The 27,954-nt window shown below is 40.7% G+C and overlaps 1 pseudogene; it reads left to right on the top strand.

Annotated features, from left to right (window-relative positions):
- The first annotated feature begins 2,945 nt into the window (after nt 1-2,945).
- The window catches only part of LOC100656144 (asparagine--tRNA ligase, cytoplasmic-like), a 62,560-nt pseudogene continuing 37,551 nt past the window's right edge, over nt 2,946-27,954 (top strand).

The following is a 27,954-nucleotide window of genomic DNA, read 5'->3' as shown; positions in this document are numbered from 1 at the left end:
CTAAAGAAGCCCTGGTGGCACAATGGTTAAATACTGGGCTATTAACCAAAAAGTTGATGGTTTGAACCCAATGAGCAGTGCTGCAGAATGAAGGCTGCAGTACAAAATCTTTTGTAAAGATTACAGCCAAGAAATCCAGTGTAATAGTTCTACTCTGTAACATGTAGATCACCATCAGAGGGAATCAACTCAACAGCCGCAGTGGTGTTCATTGCTATAGCCTCAGTGCCTATAGCAGTGTCCAGCACGTACCTGATAGGAGCTCCTTAAACACCCTTTGAATGAAGGAATGAGAGAATGAATGAACCAAGCATTGTTCTAGTTACGATGGTGAACGAAACATATAAAAGTCTCTGCCGCCTTCTGTAAAGTTTCACCTAAAGCACAATACAAAATTTAAACAAACAAAAATGTCCCTGCCTTCATCCAGAGAAAACAGATAACAAATACACAAATATGTTAGGTGGTGTTACATGTGTTGGAAAAAGCAGGGTAAGGGGGATAGTAAACAGGAAAACCACTATTTCTATGCCATTGTTAGCTGGCACTGAGTCAGCCTCCTTGAGTCACCCTGACACATCATCACCTGGCTCATGCACAAGGGAATGAAACACTGCCCAGTCCTGCACCACTGCGTGATCAGTTGGGAACTGGACCGTTGTGATCCACAGGGTTTTCACTGGCTGATCTTCGGAAGTAGATCACCAGGTCTTCCTAGTCTGTTTTAGTCTGGAAACTGCTGAAACCTGTTCTGCGTCATAGCAACATGCAAGGCTCCACTGACAGATGGGTGGCGGCTTCGCATGACATGCATTGGCCAAGAATCGAACCCAGGTTTCCTCATGGAAGGCAAGAATTCTACTACTCAACCACCAATGCCCTCTGTTGTTTTTTAGGTCAGAGAAAATCTCACTGATAATGGGTCCTGAAGGAAGAGCGGGTACATGCCACACCATCTGGGAGGAAAGTTTCCAAGCAGATGGAAGTGGAAACGGAAAGACGCTGAAGCTGGATCTACTTCACCTATTCAAGGAAGAGTCAGGAGGACAGTGCTGGCTGGAGTAGAGGGAAGTCAGTGATCAGAGAAGGCAGGGTGTGTGGGCACAGGTGCACAGGAGCTGGCGACTGGGAGGCTGGAACACAGGAAGTTCTCTTCTCATTGCTTGTCTTATCTCGGTGAAATAGCCAAAGACCGCACTTCCTGAGATTGGAGAGTAGGCAAGATACTGGAGGTGGGAAGAAAGAGGAGCAGGTATGAAACAGTCATCGTCTGGGAGAGCGTGAGAGTGAATGAACTACGGGAATGTGGTAGGATTGCCAGGCAGCGCTATTAAGTGTCCATTTGTGGTTAGTGGTCATGAATTTAAAGTGAGATCAGTCAGCATGACTGTGGATCTTTCTCTAGCCTCTGTCGGCCGGATGAGGCAGAGCTGGAGTTAACTAGGGCTGGGGTTTTGCATGTAGGTGTGATGGAAGAAAAGATAGAGAGAGGAGGCTGTGGGCAAGGAAGTGACTATGGGGGGCTGTGATAAGCAGGGAGATTAGGGTACGAGGTGCTGTGGGATGATAGAAAGGTGATAGGATCAATGGATTGAAGGCCCTAGTGTGCTCCAAGAATTGCTGGACTTGGGGTACCAGAGGGGATGACTGGAAAGCTAGAGAGTCATCTGAGAAGGGGATGACTGAAACTGAAATCATACAGCTGGGACAGACCTGAGTAATGCCAAGATCAAGCGGTGTGTTACGGGTTGAATCGTGCCCCCCCGAAAGATACGTTGAAGTCCTAACCCCTGTACCTGTGAATGTAACCCTGTTTGGAAATAGGGTCTTTGAAGATGTTATCAGCTAGGTTAACGTGAGGTCATATAGGGGTAGGACGGGTCCAATCCTATATGACTGGTGAAGATACACAGAGACAGAGAACAGAGGAAAGATGCCGTATGATGCTACAGCTGCAAGCCAATGAATGCCTGTAGCTGCCAGAAGCCAGCAGAGAGTCTTGGAACAGATGCTCCCTCAAAGTCTCAGAAGGAATCAACATGGCCAGCACCCTGATCTTGGACTCCCAGTCTCTAGAACTATGAGACAATACATTTCTGTTTTTATAGCCACTCAGTTTGTGGTGACTTTTTTTTTTTTTATGGCAGCCTCAGGAACCCATACAGGATATGACTAGAGAAAGTAGATGGTTGAAGTAGGGAGGCGGACTGGATTCTAAAAGGAAAGGAGATGTAAAGAAACTGAAGAAAAATTAACTATGCTGTTTAACTAGTTCACACACACACATGTGTGACTAAGCACTGATCGTTTATGTCTGTATGTGCAAAATATGAACTGGAAAACCTATTTTAAGGGATGGTTCTAGTCATTAGAAAAGTTGATGTAAACTAGAATTCCTGTAAGCATCAGCTTCCATGGCAAATTTAAGTGAACCCCTTTCCCTGGAATATGTCCACCAAGGGTCACTGGTGTAGTAGCATCTACCCCTTTACAAAGGAATGCTTCAGTGCTAACTGTAGTGGGGAAAAAGGTGTAAATTATTGATCTTTGTTGTTGAGATCCCCTTGTTCTCTCATCATATTCTTTCCTCCAAAGAAGTTACAGCTGTTGGTAATTATGAATACATTTAAGGGATCCTCAAAAAGTTAAACATAGACGGGCGACCAACGCAACGACTGAATCAAGGAAGCCTCAAGCGCGAGTTGGGGTGATGCAGCAGTTTTGAAGGTGATGTCCTTGGAGGTGACCAGGGCATCCACAAGAATTGTACTCCAAACCCAAAAACCAAACCCATTGCCGTTGAGTCGATTCTGACTCACAGCGACCGTATAGGACAGAGTAGAACTGCCCCATAGGGTTTCCAAGGAGTGCCTGGTGGATTCGAACGGCCAACCTTTTGGTTAGTAGCTGTATCTTTTAATCACCACACCATCAGCATTTCCAGGATGGTACTAGAATAGCTATATGTCTCAGATCAAGAGGGAAATGATGCTACAGGTGATAGAACCAAAGAGAAACCTTTTAAAACAGGTCTAAAGACTTTGAGGACAGTAGGAAAAGAACCGTTTCCTAACCATTTTATGTAGATTCACAAAAAGAAAATGAGAGGTGGGATTTTATTCCTAAATCACAGATGAAAAACAGTAGAAAAATGTGGCAAAAGGAACAAATGAAGAGTGAATCCCAGGAAAAGAAAGGGGCAAAAGAAAATTTCCGAAGAGAAAAAAAAACCTGGAAGAAGCAAAGAAGATTACCATTAAAAATGATGCAAGTCTTCCAAAGCCAAAACATGCAAAGATTAATGCATTAGAAACACATAGAGGCCAAAGAGTAAAGGTGTTTGGCTGGGTCTACAGGCTGCGTAGGCAAGGAAAGAATTTAATGTTTCTGGTGCTGCATGATGGTACAAGATATCTCCAGGAAGTCTTGTCAGATGAGCGGCGTCAGTGTTACAATGCAGTGATCTTGTCCACCGAGAGTAGTGATGCAGTGTATGGAATGCTAAACCTTACCCCAAAGGGCAAGCAGACTCCAGGGGGCCATAAGCTGAGCTGTGACTGCTGGGAACTATTTGGGTTGGCCCCTGCTAGAGGAGCCGATAACCTGATTAACAAGGAGTTTGATGTCAATGTCCGGCTCAACAACAGACACATGATAACGTGAGGAGAAAACAAGTCCAAAAATCCTGAAAGTCCAGTCACTGGTCACCAGGCTCTTCAGAAGTTACTTCTCTGACAGGGGGTACTATGAAGTTACTCATCCAACATTAGTGCAAACACGAATAGAATGTGGTGTCACACTCTTCAAGCTTGGCTATTTCGGGGAAGAGGCGTTTCTGACACAGTCCTCTCAGTTGTACCCGGAGACCTGCATCCCAGCGCTTGGAGAAAAGTTTTGCATCACATAGTCATACAGGGCAAAGCAATCCAGAACATGAAGGCACCTGGCAGAGTACACTCACGTAGAAGCAGAGTGCCCTTTCCTGGCCTTTGAGGAGCTCCTGGCCTGACTGGAGGACTTGATTTGTGATGTGGTGGACAGAGTCTTAAATTCCCCACGGCAAGCATAGCGTATGACCTCAACCTGAACTTCAAGTGCCCCAAATGGCCTTTTAAACAGATGAACTACTCAGATGCCATTGTGTGGCAAAAAGAACACAATATAAAGAAAGAAGATGGAACTTTCTGTGAATTTGGAGACGATATCCCAGAAGCTCCTGAGAGACTGATGGAAAACACCATTAATGAGCTGTGTCGATTTCCAGTAGAGATCAAATCCTTCTACATGCAGCAATGTCCTGAGGATTCCTGCCTTACTGAATCTGTTGAAGTGTTGCTGTCTAATGTTGGTAAAATTGTGCGAGACTCCATGTGTATTTGGGATAGTGAAGAGATGTTGGCAGGCTACAAAAGAGAAGTGATTGACCCCACTCCCTGTTGTTGGTATATGGATCAGAGAAAATACCCTCATGGAGGATATGGCTTGGGCTTAGAATGATTCCTAACTTGGATTCTGAATAGGTATCACATCCCAAATGTGTGCTTATACCCTTGATTTGTCCAGTGCATTGCAAAACATCTCTTTAAAGTGTTGAAAAGCAAAGATGTCACCTTGAGGACTAAGGTGCGCCTGACCCAAACCATGATGTTTTCAATTGCCTCATATGCATGGGAAAGCTGGACAATGAATAAGGAAGACTGAAGAAGAATTGACACCTTTGAATTGTGGTGTTGGGGAAGAATATTGAATGCAAAGTGGACTACCAAAAGAACGAACAAATCCGTCTTGGAAAAAGTACAACCAGATTGCTCCTTAGAAGCAAGGATGGTGAGACTATGTCTTACATACTCTGGACATGTTACCAGGAGGGATCAGTCCCTGAAGAAAGACACCATGCTTGGTAAAGTTGAGGGTCAGTGAAAAAGAGGAAGGCCCTCAACGAGGTGGACTGACACAGAGGCTGCAACAATGGGATCACGCATAACAAGGATTGTGAGGATGGCGCAGGACTGGGCAGTGTTTAATTCTGTAGTGCACGGGGTTGCTATGAATTGGAATCGACTCGACGGCGCCTAACAGGAGCTTCAGTCATCATATCTGCATTCCAGGCAGGGAAAAAAGAAAAGATCAAAGACAAAAAGAGTCTGAAGCCCTTTTAAGGAAAGCTCTGGGACAACACCACCCCACCATCTGTGCTAGGTCATCCCTGCTCCCACCAGAAGATCTGCCTACATCTGACTGATGAGAACTGTCGTAAGGCCTCTCCTATTTGCAAGGGTGGCTGAAAATGTCAGTTTTTGCTTTTAATATGGGCAAATTGGCACTACAACTGTGATGTATACTTTTTGTAATGTTCTCAAATCACTTCACTATTATGTATGCTTCTATAAGGCTTTTACACTCTTATGATGCGTTTTTGTATTGCTTTTAAACACCTATGTATAACTCACTTAAAATGTCAGGTTAAAAATTGTGAATTTCTGAACTTAGACATAGAAACACATATATTTCTATAATACTCTTTAACCACTAACTCTAAGTCTTTAGAAATTTGTTCTAACCTTGGAAATAGATAATAAGAGCATGTGAAGTGGGTTGTAAATAATTTCCCTAAATTGGGCTTTGCACCTGAACTCTGTGATGTTGGAATATAATATTAATCAAATCTCTTTAAATTAACAAAGCATTAAATGTCACTAAAAAATTCCATCATTTTAATTAATTGCTTTGGCCTTGAAACATATGTAGTAAACAAGAATGTAAATATGTCGTGCAGCAAGTCCTTAATTAGCAATAATTCAAACTATTATAAATTAGCAGAACATAAATATTATACACCAAGCCCCTAATTGGCAATAAATTCATGTCACCGTCGGGTCGATTCTGACTTAAAGCAACCCTATAGGACAGAGTAGAACTGCCCCATAGGGTTTTCAAGGAGCGGCTGGTGGATTCGAACTGTCAACCTTTTGGTTAGCAGCTGATCTCTTAACCATTGCACCACCAAGGCTCCAATTGACAATAAAATATACCAATTATGTAAACATGACAGTACCCATGGTATACAAACCCATGGATTTCTACTCATTTTTGGAGAAGACAATAAAAAGCAAAAGGTCTCCCTAGCTCTCTCTCTGAAGACTGAGAGCCTGCTGAGATATTGCTCGCCACAACCGACCTCGGACCTTTGGTACAGGGGACCTCCCCTGAGTTCAAGGGGTGGTCAAGTATCCCCCCCAAGACCATTCATTAAATGGCCTTTTTCCAGCCTGAAGTCTAAAGATCTGGACTCTAACATTTAAACTAACATTGCAGTTGTCAATTCTGATTCTCCAATGCTAAACGAATGTCTTGAGTTCTTGTGTTTCTTGCCACGACTATCTTGCAATAAACTAAACAAGTTTGTGCAAGACAAACCTGGGCTTTTTTAAATTTATTCTTAAGATAAAATCCTCCGGGACAATAACAAAAATAGTATTTCTTCCAGGGAGGAAGAAGGTGAGGATGAATGCGGTAGTGTGCTCTGAATGGCTCACGTTGGCTTTGTGGCTAAACTTTCAGATTTTTTTGAGAACCAGTTGTTAAACAATTTTATAGCCTGAAATGGGTCACTACAAGAGTATTTACACCACAAAAATTGGCAAAGGCTACAAAATAAGGCTTAAAAAAAAATTTTTTTTGAGAGCACACCACTAAATATTGGATAGATTACTAGGAGATCCTGCCACAGAAGGCTTTTTATTTTGCCTTATTACATTTGTCAGTTATCGCTGACTGCAATGGTTTAGACTGTTAACACTTAGGCAGGTAATCTTTTTAAAGTACTAGGCATATTATTATCCTCTTTCTCTTATTCCAGAAAAGTGTTCAAGGTATCCATTTAAATGAGTTTTATTCTTTTCCCAGAGAATGTACAAATTGTTATTTGGTAGTAAGTTAAAGGTTGAAATAAACATGTAAATTTCCGTTAAGGAATTTTTAAAATTTTGATTTAAAAGTATTCCAGCCTGGTGAGATTCAGATATGATCGGAAATAGTCTCTCGATGCTGTATCCAAGGCAATTTGTGATATTTGGCCATCACTACGGGAGTTGCTAAACAGATCATGCTTCCTAAGTTAAGATAAACTTTAATGCGGGATAAAAATACATTAAACACATATATAAAAAAAAAAAATTTTTTTTTTTTTTATTTTAGAAACCAAAAATTATTAATGGCTACTAGGAGTGAGAGGAAGGGAGGTTTTTTTCGGGGGGCTGGCATTGAGCTTCTGTTGATGGTGGTGGAGTGTTTTGTTGATAAGGATGATGATGGTACAACATGAAATGTAATCAATGCCATCGAGTTGTAAATGTGGCAGTTGTTGCATTGGCGGATGTTTTGGTGCGTATGTTTTTACCACAATTAGAAAAAAAAAGAGAGAGAAAGAGAAATACATTAAAATAATTTCTACTTTCAAAATGTATCCCTGAAACAATAGATAAGTGGTAACTTTGGGGAAGGGTAAGACAGTACACAATACTGGTGAAGCTGGCACAGCCTGTACATGGCAAGGTCATGGAAACTCCATAGACACATCCAGGCTCCTTGAAGGAACAAATTGGTGGGCTGAGGGCTGTGGGGACCATGATCTCGGGGAACATCTAGCTCAAATGGTATAACAGAGTTTATAAAGAAAATGTTCCACTTTCTGCTTTGGTGAGTAGCATCTAGGGTCTTAAAAGCCTGTGAGTGGCCATCTGGGATACTTCACTGGTCTCACCCCTTCGGGAGCAAGGAAGAATGAAGAAAACTAAAGATACAAGGGAAAGATTAGTCCAAAGGACTAATGGACCACATTTATCACAGCCTCCACCACACTGAGTCTAGGATAACTAGATGGTGCCTGGCCACCACCACTGACTGCTCTGATAGGGTCACAATAGAGGGTTCCAGAGAGAGCTGGAGAAAAATATAGAACAAAATTCTAACTCAAAAAAGAAAGACCAGACTTGCTGGTCTGACACAGACTGGAGAAACCCTGAGAGTATGGCCTCTGGACACCCTTTCAGCTCAGTAATGAAGTCACTCCTGAGGTTCACCCTTCAACCAAAGACTGAATAGGCCCACAAAACAAAACGAAACTAAAGGGGCATACCAGTCCGGGGCAAGGACTAGAAGGCAGGAGGGAACGGGAAAGCTGGTAATAGGAAACCCAAGTTTGAGAATGGAGAATGTTAACATTTTGTGGGGTTGTTAAGCAAAGTCATAAAACAATATGTGTGCTAACTGTTTAATGAGAAACCAGTTTGTTTGTAAACCTTCATCTAAAGTACGATAAAAAAAAAATTATCCCTGGAAAAACAGTATAGTAGAATGTTGTCTCTTCCTGGTTATGGGGAAGAGTCAATGCTTTCTTTACTCTCAAGGATGAGACTACCTAGGTAGGTCTTTTACCCTTTTCTTTTGAACATAGCCATGGTTGTGAAGTGGTTAAGCACTTGGGTGCTAACCAAAAGGTTGGCTGGTGAGTCTAACCCACCTGGAGGCTCCACCGGAGAAAGACCTGACCATTTGCTTTGCAAAGATTGTTATTGTTGTTAGGTGCCGTTAAGTCGGTTCTGACTCATAGTGACCCTGTGTACAACAGAACGAAACACTGCCCAGTTCTGTACCATCCTCGACATCATTGCTATGTTTGAGGCCATTGTTGCAGTTTTTGTGTCACTGAGGGTCTTCCTCGTTTTCACTGGCCCTTGACCTTACCAAGCATGATGTCCTTCTCCAGGGACTGGTCTCTCCTGATAACATGTCCAAAGTACGTAAGACGAAGTCTCGCTATCCTCACTTCCAAGGAGCACTCTAGCTGTACTTCTTTCAAGACAGACAGATTTATTTTTCTGGAATTCCATGGTATATTCAATATTCTTTACCAGCACCATAATTCAAAGGCATTATTTCAGGCTTGGAGACCCTATGGGGCAGTCCTACTGTGTCACGTGGGGTCACTATAAATCAAAAATTCGACTCCATGCCACCTAACAAAAGCATACCATTGACAGGGAGAAAAAAAAAAAAAAGCATGCCTTCTCTTTTGTTTGAAAAGAGGCAAAAAGAAGAACGATTGCTGAAGCTGGGCACCCAAGACCAAAAACTAAGAAGAAAGCCTCAGGGGCTCATGACCATGAAGAGACCTAAGGAGTTTTGCCTCTAAGATGGGATTTGTTGTTGTTGTCAGTTGCCCTTCAGTCGGCTCTGACTCATGGCGACCTTATGTATGCAGAATGAACGTTGCCTGGTCCTGTGCTGTCTTTACGGTCTTAATGTGTTTGAGTCCATTGCTAACGGTATTTCAAAATGAGCAGTGGAAACGAAGGCATGTATAAATCAGGGTTGCAAAATGTACTTTAGATGTTTCTTTTAAAAAACCTTGTTTTGCATGACTTACTTTCATTAGTGTTATTCAACTGTAGCAGTTATGATGGACAATCTTATCTGAAAGTCAAAACAGTGGGGAATTCATAGGGCTCCATTTATAAGGCTTGTGTGTCCAACCAAATTATACGTATTTAAGCACATCTGTGGGGGGCTTGGGAAAACGCTCAGTAAATAAATAACACCTACTTCCACTACCGAGTATGGAGCCAAAATAAGAGCCAGACCCAGAAGTCAGACAGATGAGAGTCAAAATATGATCTTCGTTATCTACAAAGCAGATTGAGAGATTTGACCTTAGGCCTGGGGCCAAATTGGCTTGCTAACATTTTACCTCCAAAATAGAGCATCTTAGGCACTAGCACAGCAGGACTGCCCTGGGATGCCCTTTCCTTGTATAACTGTAGATGGAAAGGGCCACTCTCCCACGGAGAAGTCCTTCTGTTTTCCTGAAGGATTCTTGCGCTCTGTATTAGCGTATACCCTGAGTTATCTCATCTTTCAAAAGAAAGGCTAATGTTTCCCTTTTTCATTTGAGACAAGGTGATCAGGTTTTTTTCCCAGTTAACCCAGGGATGCTCCACTTTGCCTTAAGCTCCCTAAAGTTTGCATATTGTTTTTAAGGAGCTCAAAGTCCAATTTTGTCCATTTCAAAACTGTTGCAGTTGTATCTACACCAAAATTCAGGGCTGTTAATTTGAAATGCTTTGTTGAAGACCATTGGAAAGAAAATAATAAGTAAAAGGATGGAAAGTTTATTATAGAAGGCTCTGGTAAAAGTAAGAAAACAACATCAGGCAACATTTATTGAGTGCCTACTGTGTGCTTGGAGTCCCAGTGGACCAATGATTAAAAGCTTGGCTGCTAACCAAAAGGTCAACCGTTTGAATCCTGCTCCTTGGGCAGTTCTACTCTATCCTGTAGGGTCATTATGAGTGGAATAGACTTGACTGCAATCTTTTTTTTTTTTTTGGTACTCTGTGCTGGGCACAGTTCTCTGGGCACCCGGTTACAACACTGAACAAGGAGTTATCTCTTTAGGTTGGCACATACATTCTAGTTGTGGCAATAGACAATGAACAAAGAAACAGAAGATAGTTTAAGATGTGATCATTTAAGTTATGAGGACAATAAAACAGAGTAAGGTGACAGATAGAGACTTTAGAGGGTAGGCAGGGTTCTGCTTTAGATTGGTGGCCAAGGAAGGCCTCTGTAAAGGGAGACCTTTGAACTGAGATGGGGGCAGTGAGAAGATGGAGAAAGATCATTTATGGACCTTCACCAGGACTTTGGATTTTATTATAAGTACAATAGGAAGTCACTGGAAATCTTTAAGCAGGGGAGAAACAGGATCTGGGTCACATTTTCCTGGCTGCTATAGAAAAAGGGAGAACTAAAAGTGGCTGCAACAATGCGCTCAAATATAACAATGATTGTAAGGATGGCACAGGACTGGGCAGTGTTTCATTTTGTCATACATAGCATCACTATGAGTCAGAACCACCTCGACAGCACCTAACAACAAAAACAGCAAAAGAAGGATCAAGGTTGGTGGAAGACACAAATGGTTTGAGCTTGACTACTACTTAAAACTTGGTGGTTCAAACCAACCCAACAGCATCTCAAAAGAAAGGTCTGGCAATCTGCTTCTTAAAGATTATAGCCAAGAAAATCCTACGGAGCAGTTCTACTCTGTAACACATGCAGTTGCCATGAGCTGAAATTGACTCGATGACAGCAGGTTTGAGTTTTTTTGTTTTTTTCAAAGAAGAATCAAAAGTGAAAGCCGGAAGGACAGTTAGGAGGTTTCTGCAGTGGTCAAGATAAGAGAAGATAGTGACTTAAACTAGGGGATAGTAACAGAGATGGACTGAAGAGGATAGAGTACTATAGCAAGTGTTATGGATTTAATTGTGCCCCTCCAAAATGTGTGTCAACTTGGTTAGGATATGATTCCCAGTATGGTGTGATTGTTCACCATTTTGTGATCTGATTTGATTTTCCTACGTGTTTAAATCTTACCTCTATGACATTAATGGGGTGAAATTAGTGGCTGTTGTGTTAATGAGGTAGGACTCAATCTACAAGATTAGGTTGTATTTTGAGTTAATCTTTTTTGAGATATAGGAGGGAGCAGGGAGACAGGCGGATATCATACCACCAAGAAAGTAGTGCCAGGAGCAGAGCATGTCCTTTGGACCTGGGGTCCTTGTGCTGAGAAGCTCCTAGCCCAGGAGAAGATTGATGACAAGGACCTTCCCCTAGAGCCAATAGAGAGAGAAAGCCTTCCCCTGGAGTTGATTCCCTGAATTTGGGCTTCTAGTGTACTAGACTAGAAAAAATTTTCTGTTTTGTGATCTAGCCCTAGAAGTCACACATCAACACTTCTGTAATACTAGACAAAATTTTACTGAAGATCATTCAAAAGTGGCTGCACCAGTATATCAACAGGGAACTGCCAGAAATTCAAGCCAGATTTAGAAGAGGACGTGGAACCAGGGATATCACTGCTGATATCAGATGGATCCTGGCTGAAAGCAGAGAATACCAGAAAGATGATGACCTGTGTTTTATTGACTATGCCAAGGCATCATTAGACTGTGTCAATCATAACAAATTATAGATAATATTGGGGAAAATGGGAATTCCAGAACAGTCAATTGTGCTCATGAGGAATCTGTACATGGATCAAGAGGCAGTTGTTCCAACAGAACAAGGGGATATTGCATGGTTAAAAGTCAGGAAAGGTGTGTGTCAGGGCTGTATCCTTTTACCATACCTATTCAGTCTGTCTGCTGAGCAAATAATCTGAGAAGCTGGACTACATGAAGAAGAACGGGGCATCAGGATTGGAAGAAGACTTAATAACAACCTCTGTTGTGCAGATGACACAACCCTGCTTACTTAAAGTGAAGAGGACTTGAAGCACTTACTGATGAAGATCAAAGGCCACAGCCCTGAGTATGGATTACACCTCCACATTAAGAAAACAAAAATCCTCCCAAATGTACCAATAAGCAACATCATGATAAATGGAGAAAAGATTGAAGTTGTCAAGGATTTCATTTTACTTGGATCCACAATCAACATCCATGGAAGGAACAGTCAAGAAATCAAAAGACACAATGCGTTGGGTAAGATGGCTGCAAAAGACTCCTTTAAAGTATTGAAAAGCAAAGATGTCACCTTGAGGACTAAGGTGCACCTGGCCCAAGCCAAGGTGTTTTCAGTAGCCTAACAACATGCAGAAGCTGAACAATGAATAAGGACAACCAAAGAAGAATTGACGCCTTTGAATTGTGGTGTTGGTGAAGAATACTGAATATACCATGGACCGCCAAAAGAACGAACAAACCTGTCTAGGAATAAGAACAACCAGAATGCTCTTTAGAAGCAAGGATGGCGAGACTATGTCTCACGCACTTTGGACACGGTATCAGGAAGGATCAGTCCCTGGAGAAGGGTATCATGCTTGGTAACGTAGAGGGTCAGCCAAAAAGAGGAAGACCCTCAATGAGAGAATTGACACAGTGGCTGCAGCAATGGGCTCAAGCACAGCAATGATTGTGGCACAGGACTGGGCAGTGTTTCGTTCTGTTGTATGTAGGGCTGCTAAGAGTCGGAACAGACTCAACGGCACCTACCAACAACAACAACAGATTGTGACAAAATAAACTTCTGTTTGTTAAAGCCACCCACTTGTAGAATTTCTGTTATAGTAGCACTAGATAACTAAAACAGTTAAGAATACTTGCTTCTTTTACTATAAGTTTCAAGAGGACAAGGATCAACCAGTGTGAAAAGTTGCCTTTTTATGGTGTCTTGAGTTCCTGGTTTTTGAGTTGAGTTCCTGTAAATTTCAGAAAACATGTTTTTTTAAAGGATAGGAGATTTGTATTTTCCAACCATATTCCCAACAGCTTCAGGAGACTTCTCTGAAAAAATGAAAAACTACAGTATTTGTCCCTGTCGTGGATTGAATTATGTCCCTCCAAAATGTGTGTATCCCCTTGGTTAGGCCATGATTCTCAGTATTCTGTGGTTTTCCTTCATTTTGTGATTGTAATTTTATGTTAAAGAGGATTAGGGTGGAATTGTAACACATCCCTGATCCTATGTAAAGGGAGTTTCCCTGGGGTGTAGCCTACACCACCTTTCATGTTTCGAGAGGTAAAAGGAAAGGGAAGCAAGCAGAGAGTTGGGAACTTCATACCACCAAGAAAGCAGCACAGGGAGCAGAGCCTGTCCTTTGGACGTGAGGTTCCTGGGCTGAGATGTTTCCAGACCAAGGAAAGACTGATGCATCACAAGGACCTTCCTTCAGAGCTGACAGAGAGAGAAAGCCTTCCCCTGGAGCCAGCACCCTGAATTTGGACCTCTAGCCTACTGGACTGTGAGAGAATAAACTTCTCTTTGTTAAAGTCATCCGTCTGTGGTATTTCTGTTATAGGAGCACTGGATGTCTAAGACAACCCTCCAATAATACTTTTTATTTTCCTATAGTCTTCACTCTTCCTCTCTACTGGCTTCCCCCAAACAATACACATGTTCTAGTATCATCTGTCCTAAAAACACATATTCACCCATTTACATACATAAAATGTGGCCACAAAAATAAAACCCCTCTTATTTCCAAATATTTCTCTAGTTACCTCCATTCTCTGTTCCTTCCCATCCACACAGTAGCCTGAACACAGTAGCCTAAACTTTCTGTTGTCTCCATTTTCTTATCTGACATTCACTTTACAACCTGTTATAATCTGACTTCTGTTTGCATCATGCCGTTGAAACTCTTCTTGCTAAATCAGGGTCACTGCATACTGCTGGATAGATTATGGATATACAATCTAGCCCTGGTTAAGACATTATCGACCTCCATATGGCCAAATCCAATGAATAGTTTTCTATACTTTATTCAATGGCTCGTGTTTATGGAATACTACTAGTCATTCCTCCATTCTCAAAAACTTTGGCTTTGTAGAGGACTGAGAACAACCCAGATATATAACCCTAGAAGACTACTTGAATTAACTATGGTATATTCACACAATGGAGTACTTTGGAGTTGGAATAAGGATTCAGGACTATTGTCTATATATTTGGAGTAATTTCCAGGATGTATTGTTAAGTGAAAAAAATAAGATGGAGAAAAGTATGTATAGTAGGTTATTATATATCTGAAAAATATAGAAGGATGTGAATATATATATTCATGTATGTGTAAATATGAATATATAATATAAATATATATATTCATGAATATACAATTTAAATATACATTCATATATATGTATCTGTCTTGAAACAAGTAGAACAAGAATGCTCCTTAGAAGAGAGGATGGCAAGACTTCATCTCACGTACTTTGGACATATTATCAGAAGGGACCAGTACCTGGGGAAGGACATCATGCTTGGTAAAGTAGAGGGTCAGCAAAAAAGAGGAAGACTCTCAACGAGATGGATTGACACAGTGGCTGCCACAGTGGGCTCAAACATAGCAATAATTTTGAGGATGGTGCAGGAGTGGGCAGTGTTTCATTTTGTCGTACATAGGGTCGCTATGAGTCAGAACCAACTCGTTGACACTAACAACAACATATATGTATATATATGAGTATATAGTTATGAGTATATAGTTATGAGTATATAGTTATGAGTATATATACTCCCAATAAAACAAAATGGAAGGATAAACAAAACTTAAATACCTGCATGGGGGAGGGAGAGAATAAGGCATAGAGAACTGAGATAGAAGCTCTGTTTCTCTGCGTATACCATGTTTTACGGGTTTGACTTTGGAACCATGGAACTGTTTTACCTATACATAAAGCAAAAGTAATAATAATAAAAAAAAAACTGTAAAAACAAAAAGTAAAGTGAAACAAATGAACTTAATTGTGAACCAAATCTGTGACACAAACACACAGAGAGTACTATTTCAAGTGACTTTAAAAATACACTAATCTGACTGTACATCCCTAGGGGGATGTAACATAGGGACAAAAACAACCAAAAAGCTTTACAAAAAACCCTTAAACATTTTTTGGAAGTCAAATGGTTAGTAATACTATTTCACATTTTTATTCTGCAACTGTCATAAAAATATGTTAAAAATGTAATTATTTTAATATTGTTACAAATCAAGATCTTCAGCATAAGAGAAAAGCAATACAAATATAAATTTAAATAAAAATACTTTAATCTTAAATTGAGAAATATCGGTATGAACTCATGATGTATTTTGCTTAAAAATATATACTCCCTAGTTCTCTTGGAGGAAAAGTCCTAGAAACAAGGGCCAACACAATAGCAATGAACACTTTTAGCACCCGAATTGAGTCTTTAAATACTATCTTCCATTAAAAGGAAGCAGGACTCCTTGGAGAAATAACTGTTCCAGATCTGGAGCAGGAAATGTCCAAGATGGCCATGGATTATCTTGTCATACCAGAAAGCAAGGAAGCTATGGAATGTTACTAGAGTTATTTTAGAAAGACTCAGGAACCAACTTGAAGAATCTCCTACAGTCCAAAGATAGGACAATTTCGACATCAATAATAATAACAATCGCTATGAATTGCAATCGACTTGATGGCAGTGGGTTTGTTTTTTTCTGGTTTTAATAATAACAAATGCAATAGATTGAAATACATCAAAATTTTCTAAATAAATTACTTTATAATAACACTTTAAAAGCATCTCTCATTGATCACTTTTTGAAGATGTTGGAGAACCAAGTTACTATGTTGAAAACGGTAAATAAAAACCCAAGCATTTATTCTTCTTCTCTTGTAAAACTATACCTCGGGGTAAACAAATAGTTGACGAAGAGAAGCTTCTTTTTACAAAAGTATTCCAATTAATAAATGAAAAGGAATGATAGAATCAGAGTAGTGCTATACTAAATCCTTAATGAAATAATAGAGCTAGATAACACCATCAATGGCTGCTATATCACAAAAAGAGATAACTTCTTTTATGCACAATGCATCCTGTGACGTATTCTTGACAAAAAAATGGGACCTAAATTGATCAAGCCTCTAGATCTAAATTTTCAATTCATAGGAAATATAGTAAATAGAAGAACATGTTACATGACACCGTGGGAATGCAATCAACCAAATCCAGAATATGGAAAATTCCATAGAACCCTGTTTCTTTCATAAATAAATAGCCAAAGAAAAAAGTAGGGAAAGGCACCATAAATGAATAGAGACCTAAGAGGCATAACAACGAATTGCTATGTATGGACCTTGTTTGGATCCTGCTTCAATAAGAAAAAAATTGTAAAAATAACATTATTAGACAATCAGAGAAGTTTGAACATTTACTGGGAATTTGATTTTATTAAGGAATTGTTCATTTTCTTGAGTACGATAATGATACAGTCGTGATGCCTTTTCAAAAGAACTCTTGCCTTTTAGAAACATATACTAAAATATTTACCAAATGCGACAATATCTTGCCTACTATTTGTTTTAAAAACAATACAATTTAGTTGGCAGGAGGGAGTGGGTGGAGATGTAATGAAATAAGATAGGCCACAAATTGATCATCGTTGACAGCTCTATGGAGGCCATTATCCTATCCTCTCTACTCTTTTTCCTGTTTGAAATTTTATATAATAAAAAGTAAAATAAACAGATAAAACCCTAGACTTTCATGACACGGCATTCTCCAGTTCTCTCCTACCTCCCTCACCATTTCCTCTCTCATCCTTTCAATTGCTCTTTCTCCTTTGCCTGTCCCATAAAAGTTGTTTCGTTCCTTGCCCTTTGCTCTTTTCACTTGGCGTGCTCCCCTTGAGCTACCTCATTCAGCAATCTCAAGGCTATAACTACTACCTATTTGCCAGTAGTTTCCAAACTGATATCTCCGCCCCAGAGCACCTCCCTCCCTGAGCTTCAGATTCTCACATCCAAACACCTAATAATATTAGTCTCCTGGAAGTCTCATGTATCGTTCAAATGCAGCATATCAAAAACTGATCATCATCTTCCACCCAAACATGCCCTTCATCCTGTAGTAACTGCCACTATTCTTGGCGTCATTCATACTCATCCATGCTAGGAACTTAGAAGCCAGTCTTGATGTTTCATCTCCCTCACCTCCCGCATCATCAGGCAATGTCAATTTTATCTCCTAAGTATTTCTTGAATCTATCCCTTCTTTTCTTTTATTCTTTGAGTGAATATTTATTGAGCACCTACTATGTGCCCTGCATGGATCTAGGTTCTGGAAACACAGAATTATGAAAAATGGACAAAATCTCTTTATAGCTTATGTTCTAGTTCTAGATTCTAGTTTTGATGTTCCCTTTCTCTCTCCTAACCTACTGGTTGCAACAATGGGCTCTAGTATAACAATGATTGTGAGGATGGTGCAGGATCAGCAGTGTTTCTTTCTGTTGTACATAGGGTCACTATGAGCCAGAACTGACTCAATAGCACCTAACAACGACAATGAACTACTAGTATAGCTTCCTAAGTGGACTCCACCCTTGCCTCCTTCAAGAACAGCCTCCACCACAGTGATTCTCAGGGTGGTCCCTGCAGAAGTAGCATCAGCACCTGGATCTTGCTAGAAATGCAAATTCTAAGGCCCCTCCCCAGACCTCATGTTTTGGATTGAATTGTGTCCCCCATGATTGCCAGCATTGTGTGGTTGTCCACCATTTTGTGATCTGATGTGATTATCCTATGTGTTGTAAATCCTAACCTCTATGATGTTAATGAGGCAGGATTAGGAGCAGTTATGTTAATGAGGCAGGACTCACTCTACAGGATTAGGTTGTATCTTGAATCAATCTCTTTTGAGATATAAAAGAGAAGAAAGCTGAGAGGAGAGTGACCTCATGCCACCAAGAAAGCAGCGCTGGGAGCAGAGTGTGTCCTTTGGACCTGGGGTCACTGTGCTGAGAAGCTCCTAGACCAAGGGAAGATTGATGACAAAGACATTGCCCCAGAGCTGACAGAGAGAGAAAGCCTTCCCCACTAGCTGGTGCCCTGCATTCAGACTTCTAGCCTTCTAAACTGTGAGAGGAAAAATTTTTATCTGTTAAAGCTGTCCACTTGTGATATTTCTGTTATAGCAGCACTAGATAACTAAGACATCTCCTGAATGAGCAACTCAGGGAATGTGGCCCCAGAAAACTATTTTAAAAGCACTTAAGGCAATTTTGATGTACATGATAAAGTTTGAGATACACTGCTGTAAAAATTATCAGAAAGGTCTGTCTAAAATACAACCCTGGCCTTGTCCTTTTCCAGCATAAAAATTTTCAGTAGCTTCTCCCTGAGTACAGGAAAAAGTCCAACCTCCATGGAAGGACATACATGGCTCTCCATGATTTGCCTCTGCCTATTTCGTTTCAACCACAGGCTTAACGCTGACTCTTCTTTTAGGGTTTAATTCTGGCCTGACTTCTAGAAAGATTTCTCTTATTGTATCTCCACCCAAGTGAGAAGCATTACCTCTGTGATTTGATAGTACTGTGTGTGTGTGTGTGTGTGTCCATCATTGTATACACCACATATAAACAGAAGAATGTTTCAAAGGTTCTCAAGCCAGATTAGCCATGTGAATTTGTGCAAGAAACTCATACTCTTCACTTCTTCATCTATGAAGTGAATTAATAATCCCTACATGATAAGCCACACGTCTGTCAGTTTGTTGTACTGTAGGGGCTTGTATGTTGCTGTGATGCTGGAAGTTACGCCACCGGCATTCAAACAGCTGCAGAATCACCCATGGTGGACAGGTTTCAATGGAACTTCCAGACTAAGACAGACTGGGAAGAAGGATCCGGTCATCTACTTCTTAAAAGAATTAGCCAGTGAAAACCTTATGAACAGCAGAGGAACCATTGTCTGATATAGTGCCAGAAAATGAGCCCCGTAAGTTGCAAGGCACTCAAAGTGTTGCCTCTTCAAAGTAGAGTCAACCTTAATGGTGTGGATGGAGTCAAGATTTTGGGACTTTCATTTGTTGATGTGGCATGACTCCAAATGAGAAGAAACAGCTGCAAACATCAATTAACAATCAAACCATTGACAATAGGAACCTTAAATGTACAAAGTATGAATCTAGGAAAATTGGAAATCATCAAAAACAAAATCGAATGCATAAACATCAATATCCTAGGCATTAGTGAGCTGAAATGGACTGGTATTGGTCATTTTTAATTGGAAAATCATAAGGTCTACTATGCCAGGGATGACAATGTCAAGAGGAATGGCGTTGCGTTCATCATTGAAAAGAACATTTCAAGATCTATCCTGAAGTACAACACAGTCAGTCATAGGATAATATCCATAGGCCTACAAGGAAGACCAGTTAATTTGAGTACTAATCAAATTTACCCACCAACTACTAAGGCCAAAGATGAAGAAATTGGAGAGTTATACCAATTTCTGCAGTCTGAAATTAATTGAACGTGCAATCAGGAAGCACTGATAATTACTGGTGATTGGAATGCAAAAGTTGGAAGCAAAGAAGAAGAATCGGTAGCTGGAAAATAGGGCTTTGGTGATAGAAATGAAGCCAGAGATAGCATGATTGAATTTTGGAAGACCAACAACTTCTTCATTGCAAATACCATTTTTCACCAACCTAAACAGCGATTATATACATGGACCTCGCCAGATGAAATACAAAAGAATCAAATCGACTACATCTGTGGAAAGAGATGATGGAAAAACTCAATATCATCAGTCAGAACAAGGCCATGGGCTGACTGTGGATCAGATCATCAATTACTCATATGCAAGTTCAAGTTGAAACTGAAGAAAATTAGAACAAGTCCACCAAGCCAAAGTATAACCTTGAGTATATCCCACCTGAATTTAGAGACCATCTCAAGAATAGATTTGATGCATGGAACACTGATGACCGACGACCAGATTAGTGGAATGACATCAAGGACACCATACATGAGGAAAGCAAGATGTCATTAAAAAGATGGAAAGAAAGAAAAGACCTAAATAGATGTCAGAAGAGACTATGAAACTTGCTTTTGAATGTTGAGTAAAACCAAAAAACCAAACCCGCTTCCATCGAGTCGATTCCGACTCAAAGAGACCCTATAGTACAGAGTAGAACTGCCCCATAGAGTTTCCAAGGAGCACCTGGTGGATTTGAGCTGCCAACCTCTTGGTTAGCAGCTGTAGCGAGTAGCTAAAGCAAAAGGAAAAAATGCTGAAGTAAAAGAGTTGAACAGAAGATTTTGAAGGGTGGCTCAAGAAGAAAAAGTATTATGATGACATGTGCAAAGGCCTGGAGATAGAAAACCAAAAGGAAAGAACAGAGTCAGCATTTCTCAAGCTGAAAGAACTGAAGAAAAAATTCAAGCCTCGGGTTGCAATAGTGAAGGATTCCATGGGGGAAAATATTAAACGATGCAGGAGGCATCAAAGAAGACGGAAGGAATACACAGGACAAAAGGAATTGGTCGACATTCAACCATTTCAGGAGGTAACATATGATCAGGAACCGGTGGTACTGAAGGAAGAAGTCCCAGCTGCTCTGAAGGCATTGGTGAAAAACAAGGCTTCACGAGTTGATGGAATACCAACTGGGAGGTTTCAACAAATGGATGCTGCGCTGAAAGTATTGCCAAGAAATTTGGAAGACATCTACCTAGCCAACTGACTGGAAGAGATCTATATTTATGCCTATTCCCAAGAAAGGTGATCAAACTGAATGTTGAAATTATCGAACAATATCATTAATATCACATGCCAGCAAAATTTTGCTGAAGATCATTCAAAAGCGGCTGCAGCAGTATATCGACAGGGAACTGCCAGAAATTCAAGCCCGATTTAGAACAGGAAGTGGAACCAGGGATATCATTGCTGATGTCAGAGGATCCTGGCTGAAAGCGGAGAATACCAGAAAAGTGTTTACCTGTGTTTTAATGACCATGCAAAAGCCTTCGACTGTGTAGATCATAGCAAATTAGGGATAACATTGAGGAGAATGGGAATTCCAGAACACTTAATTGTGCTTATGAGGAATCTATACATGGATCAAGAGGCAGCTGTTCGAACAGAACAAAGGGATAATGCATGGTTTAAAGTCAGGAAACGTGTGCCTCAGGGTTATATCCTTTTGCCATACCTATTCAATCTGTATGCTGAGCAAAAATTCAAGAAGCTGGACTGTATGAAGAAGAATGGGGCGTCAGGATTGGAGGAAGACTCAGTAAAAACCCGTGTTATGCAGATGATACAACTCTGCTTGCTGAAAGTGAAGAGGACTTGAAACACTTACTGATGAAGATCAAAGACCACAGCCTTCAGGAGAGATTACACCTCAACATAAAGAAAACAAAAATCCTCACAAATGTACCAATAAGCAATATCATGATAAATGGAGAAAAGACTGAGGTTGTCAAGGATTTCATTTTACTTGGATCCACAATCAACCCCTATGGAAGCAGCTGACAAGAAATAAAAAGAAAAAAACTCATTACATTGGGCAAATCAGCTGCAAAAGCAAACCAAACCAAACCCAGTGCTGTCAAGTCAAGTCCGACTCCCTATAGGACAGAGTAGAACTGCCCCTTAGAGTTTCCAAGGAGTGCCTGGCGGATTCGAACTGCAGACCCTTTGGTTTGCAGCAATCAGCTGCAAAAGATCCCTTTAAAGTACTGCAAAGCAAAGATGTCACCTTGAGGAGTAAGGTGCACCTACCTAAGCCATGGCGTTTTCAATGACCTCATATGCATGTGAAAGCTGGACAATGAATAAGAAAGACCGAAGAATTGACGCCTTTGAATTGCGGTATTGATGAAGAATATTGAATATACCATGGACTGCCAAAAGAACTAACAAATCTGTCCTAGATGAAGTACAACCAGAATGCTTCTTAGATGCGAGGATGGTGAGACTACATCTCACATACTTTGGACATGTTATGGGCCTGGAGTATCAGGGCCCGGAGAAGGGCATTATCCTTGGCAAAATAGAGGGTCAGTGAACAAGAGAAAGAAACTCAATGAAAGAATTTACACAGTGGCTGCAGCAATGGGCTCAAGCATAGCAACAATTGTGAGGATGGCACAGGACTGGGCAGTGTTTCATTCTATTGTGCATAGGGTCATTATGAGTCAGAACCCACTCGATTGCACCTGACAACATCAATATGATAAGCTTGTGAGCATTACGTGTAACACTTAATATAGTGCTGGAACTTGGTAAGACCCAGTGTTTACCTATTTTTATTATCTTTGTGTGTGCACTGCCTCACTAGTTTATGAAGACAGTTAAAAAAAAAAAAAAAAGACAGTTACCTGGGCCTTATTCATCAACTGTGTTTAAAACACCTAGCACAGGATCTGCCACACAAGGGGTGCTCGGTAAATATTTGTAAATGAATTAATTTCCCTGGTGCTAATTTATATTCAAATAGAATATATCTGAATGGGTGGGAATCTAGGTCAGTGTTGTTAAATATTTATTATATTGTTTATGGTGAAACATTTATTAATATAATAGTACATTGAATAAAAACAGAAAAGTATGCCAAATACATGTAATCATTTAATTGACTTTATTCTACCTGTCTCAAAACCAAACCCATTACCATTGATTCCGACTCATAGCGACCCTATAGGACAGAGTAGAATTGCTCCATAGAGTTTCCAAGGAGCGCCTGATGGATTCAAAATGCCAGCCTTTTGGTTAGTGGCTGTAGCGCTTAACCACTGTGCAACCAGGGTTTCCTCTCCCTGTCTACGTTTTCTTAACGTCAATAATGCCAGTTGTGTAAAACCACCTCACTACCAGTATATTCCTTTGGCAAAATTGTTTTTCACACATTTAAATGGTTCTTTCACTACTGGTTAAGAGCTATGGCTGCTAACCAAAAGGTCGGCAGTTCGAATCCACCAACTGCTCCTTAAAAACCCTATGGAGCAGTTCTATTCAGTCCTATAGGGTCGTTATGAGTCAGAATCAACTTGGTGGCAATGGGTTTTGTTTTTTTCACTAACAAGGAAATACATACAAATTGTTAAATATTATTACCTGCTAAGTTTTACTTCTACTTTCACAGACCTCACCAGCTCTTACTGACAAAGTCTCCTTATTTCCTGAGACCTCCCCCAAGTACCCTACTTGGTCTAGAACACTAGGTTCTTCCCCAGTTAAAAGGAGACCAGCCCTGACACAACAATCCAGGAAGAGAGAGAAGACCTGAAGTGTAACCAGTCCACTACTGCATGACCACATGAGGTTAAAGACGGACCCTGCACATTCTGATATCAGGGCATTGATCCACAGTTTCAGCCATGGCCTTGTTCGTTCAGCTCCTCTCATCATCTGAGCAGTGTCCCACCGGAGCTCTGAGACCACATCTCTTTTATATCATAGGCACACATTCAGCCATTTGTCCCCAGTGCTCAGTACTGTGCTGAGGGGCTAAGACCAGAGGAAAACCCAGCCATAGCCTACCATGATGCTCCATCCAATCTCCCCACTGTGTTAGTGTCCTAGGGCCACCAACAAAGTACCGCAAACTGGGTGGTGTAAAACAACGGAAATTTATTGTCTCACCATTCTGAACATCTGTACTTCTCACATACTTTGGACATGTTATCAGGAGGGATCAGTCCCTGGAGAAGGACATCACGCTTGGTAAAGTAGAGGGTCAACAAAAAAGAGGAAGACCCTCAACAAAATGGATTGACACAGTGGCTGCAACAATGAACTCAAGCAGAGCAACAATTGTGAGAATGGCAAGGGACCGGGCAATATTTCGTTCTGTTGTGCACAGGGTCACTATGAGTCAAAACTGACTCAACGGCACCTAACAACAACAACAACAACACAGTTCTGGAGGCTAGAAGTCTGAATTCAAGGTGCCGGTTGATGGGGTCATGCTCCCTCTGAAGGGTCTAGGAGACGGTCCTTCCTTGCCTCTTCCCAGCATCTGGTGGCCAGTAATCCTTGGTATTCCTCAGCTTCAGAGGCATCACTCACATCTCTGCCCCGTCTTCACATGGTGTCCTCCTTCATGTGCGTCTGTGTCTCTTCTTCTCTTTTTACAAAGACAGAAGTCATATTGAGTTAGAGGTCACCCTAAGGACCTCATCTTAACCTCGTTACGTCTTCAAAGACCCTGTTGCCAAATAAGGTCACATTCACAGGCACTGGGGATTAGGACTTCTACATATCTTTTTGGGAAACACAATTCAACCCATAATATCCTTAATTCTTATTGGCCATTGCAATGTGTCTTAGCCCCCTCCTATCTAGACTCCTTCTACTCTCCTGGTTTGGTACTTTTTCCTGCCATTGGACAACCTTGTCATATCCAAGGGATCTCCTGGTTGCATACAAAAGGGGAAAGACGAATGTTGCTAGACAACAAACACATGGCCGTGTATGTATACATACACACACACACGTGCACAGATACACGAATACACACGTACAGAACTTTAAGAGGTGAGGATTGTCGGTTTGCCTTAAATTTTCATAACTTGGAGGGTGTTTTAAATGATTCCCTAAAATGTAAGCAGTATCTTCCCAGGGGACTGTTTTTGACAAACAGAAATCGGGCACCTCGTCACAACACTAAGTCGTCATAAAGGTCTGCTTCTAGAACTACGGATATTGAGTGAGGCCAAGCAGTCATCATTCAGGGCCTGATTGTTCATGGGGAGAGGGTTAATTAGGCTGTCTGCTTCCCCCCTATGATCTGGTAGTTTATTGAGCATTAGCATTTTAGCATTTTAATAACGGAGAAAAACATTAAAATGTCAGTGTGTCATTTGTGTTGCCTTTTAGTGATAAGACCGCCTTCCTATTTTCCAAGGTCCATTCAAGTCTTATTTCTTCAGCGTCTTTCCTAATTGCTCCTGTCCTCAGTGATTGCCCTAATCTTCAAACTAATAAACCACTTTGGTCTGGAGCACACACTTGGGATTTGGCATAAGCTGTCCTGCATTGCTATTTATCTTTTAGTGTTTTGTTTGCCAATTAGCCTTTAAGGAACGGATAATATCATACTCATTTTCTCATCCCTGACACATGGTCACTATATGCAGGCATTGTGTTCTCAAGAAATGTTTATTGATAATGAATCCATATATTCACGTTATGTTAATGTACCATTAGCATAAATAATTGGGAGTAGACTGTAAATATTCATTAAATTCTTAGAGGCCCAGGGTCACAACATTTATACTCTGTAAGATAACAGATATAAATGTAACTTAATGAGTAATAATAATAAAAAAAATAGCTAATATTTATTGAACACTTACCGTATGCCTGGCACCCTGCTAAATGCTTTATGTATAACATCTTAGTTAATTCTCATGAAACTTTATATAGCAAGTACTGCAGCTATCCCTGCTTGTTCAGTGGTAGAATTCTCACCTTTCGTGTGGGAGACCTGGGTCCATTCCTGCCAATGCACTTGTCTATTAGTGGAGGCTTGTGTGTTGCTATGATGCTGAACAGGTTGCAACAGAGTTTCAAGATGAAGACAGACTAGGAAGAAAGGCCTGAAGATCTCCTTCTGAAAATCAGCCCACGAAAACCCTACAGATCACAACGGTGCGATCTGCAACTGATCATGGGTATGGTGCACGATCAGACAGTGTTTCCTTCTGTTGCACATGGGGTTGCCATGAGTGGGGAGGGGGACAACTCAAAAGCATCTAACAACAACAACAATTTGCCTCAAACTACACAAAAACAAAGAGATAGAGCCAGGATTCATACCCTAGCAGTATGGCTCCAGAGAATACGCTCCTAACCACTAGATTATACAGAGCTTTTTGTCCCAGCGATGATCTCATATGAGTTATCCGCACCCCCATGCCTCCTTTTCAATACCATCCAGTCTTCCTTAACTTCTCACACCTGTTTTAGTCTCCAGAAGCCTATTGACTGCATTCTTGAAAGTTTCCAGTTACTTTTTTTTTTGACAGTTAATTGAGTTTAAAAAGTTTGACCATTCATGACAAAAAACAATTGCAGAGTAAAATATCAATGTATCTGAAATCCTCTGAGATATTGTGATACACACATTTCCATTAATATAAACAATTCCTTTAGGCCCCATTATTTTAATAATTCCTTTCCAAGCTAATGCAGGATTGATTACCTCATGAAAAAATGCAGAAGGCCTGGCTACTGGCTCAGTCACTTACTAACTGTAGGTCATTGAAAAAATTATTCACACATTCCGAGTTTTCATAGTCTTATTGAACGGTAGCCTCCTCCACGGAGAGATGCTGGATAGACCAAGGAATAGGGCATGTTCTTCTTCATAGTCTACTGTGACCTGCATGTCCTTTTTATCATACTCTCTGCCTCCCTCACACACATACTATACACTGTATACCCATACAACCAGGCAAACTCAGTAAAAAAGACGAAAAGTTGCTGTGAACTCCAACACATGGCAACTCCATGTGTGTCAAAGTAGAAGTGCGTCCCATAGGGTTTTCAGTGGCTGCTTTTTCGGAAGTAGGCTGCCAAGCCTTTCTTCTCAGATGTCTCTGAGTGGACTCCAACTTCCAGTCTTTTGTTAGCAGCCCAGTGCATTAAACATTTTGCACCATCCAGGGACTCTAAACACTCAGTACAGAGCTATAAATGAGTGAATACGTGAGACACCTGTCCAAAACACTTTTTTTTTTTAAAGTTGATCTCCAAATGTTTTTTTTTTTAATTTTTATTGAGCTTCAAGTGAACGTTTACAAATCAAGTCAGTCTGTCACATATAAGTTTATATACACCTTACTCTGTACTCCCACTTTCTCTCCCCCTAATGAGTCAGCCCTTCCAGTCTCTCCTTTCGTGACAATTTTACCAGCTTCCAACCCTCTCTACCCACCCATCCCCCTTCCAGACAGGAGATGCCAACACAGTCTCAAGTGTCCACCTGATACAAATAGCTCACTCTTCATTAGCATCTCTCTCCTACTCACCATCCAGTTCCAGTTACTTTTTTCTTAATTTGCCCCAAGACATTTGCAGTCTGTACACTGGGCTGGGATTGAAAAGCCATCTTGCCTTTGGTCCCTTCTCCCTGCTAGACTTTTCACTCTCTGAGGGCAGGAACTTTGTAACCCTCACGCCCAACACCAAGCCTTAAAGAGTATAAGATAAAGCACCAACTATTTATTTTTTCCCTTTGAGACAATATTTTGGAAATCTTAAATTGTAAAACATTAAGAATTCTGAAGTGTAGGGAAACAGAGTAAGACGTGAAAGACGCCTGTCTCAATTTTTACTTCCTATGCCCCCCCCCCTAAAAAAGTAGTTTTTTACTTTTATGCCCCAAAAAGAAACCCTGGTGATGTACTGGTTAAATGCTATGGCTGCTAACCAAGAGGCCGGCAGTTCAAATCGATGGTAACAGGTTTTTTTTTTTTACTCCCCAGAAACAAATTGTTTAAAATTATGGACCTTGACAGATTGTTAGAAATTATGAATATTTTTCTTTATAAAAGAAACACGGACTCATGATAAAAGAATTTGAAACCTTTGCAACTATACGTAGAATACAAAACTATAATCT

The sequence above is a fragment of the Loxodonta africana genome, chromosome 13 (assembly GCF_030014295.1).
Source record: "Loxodonta africana isolate mLoxAfr1 chromosome 13, mLoxAfr1.hap2, whole genome shotgun sequence".
NCBI classification, from domain to species: Eukaryota; Metazoa; Chordata; class Mammalia; order Proboscidea; family Elephantidae; genus Loxodonta; species Loxodonta africana.
Note: the sequence above shows the minus strand (reverse complement) of the source record. Positions and strands in the feature narration are given on the sequence as shown.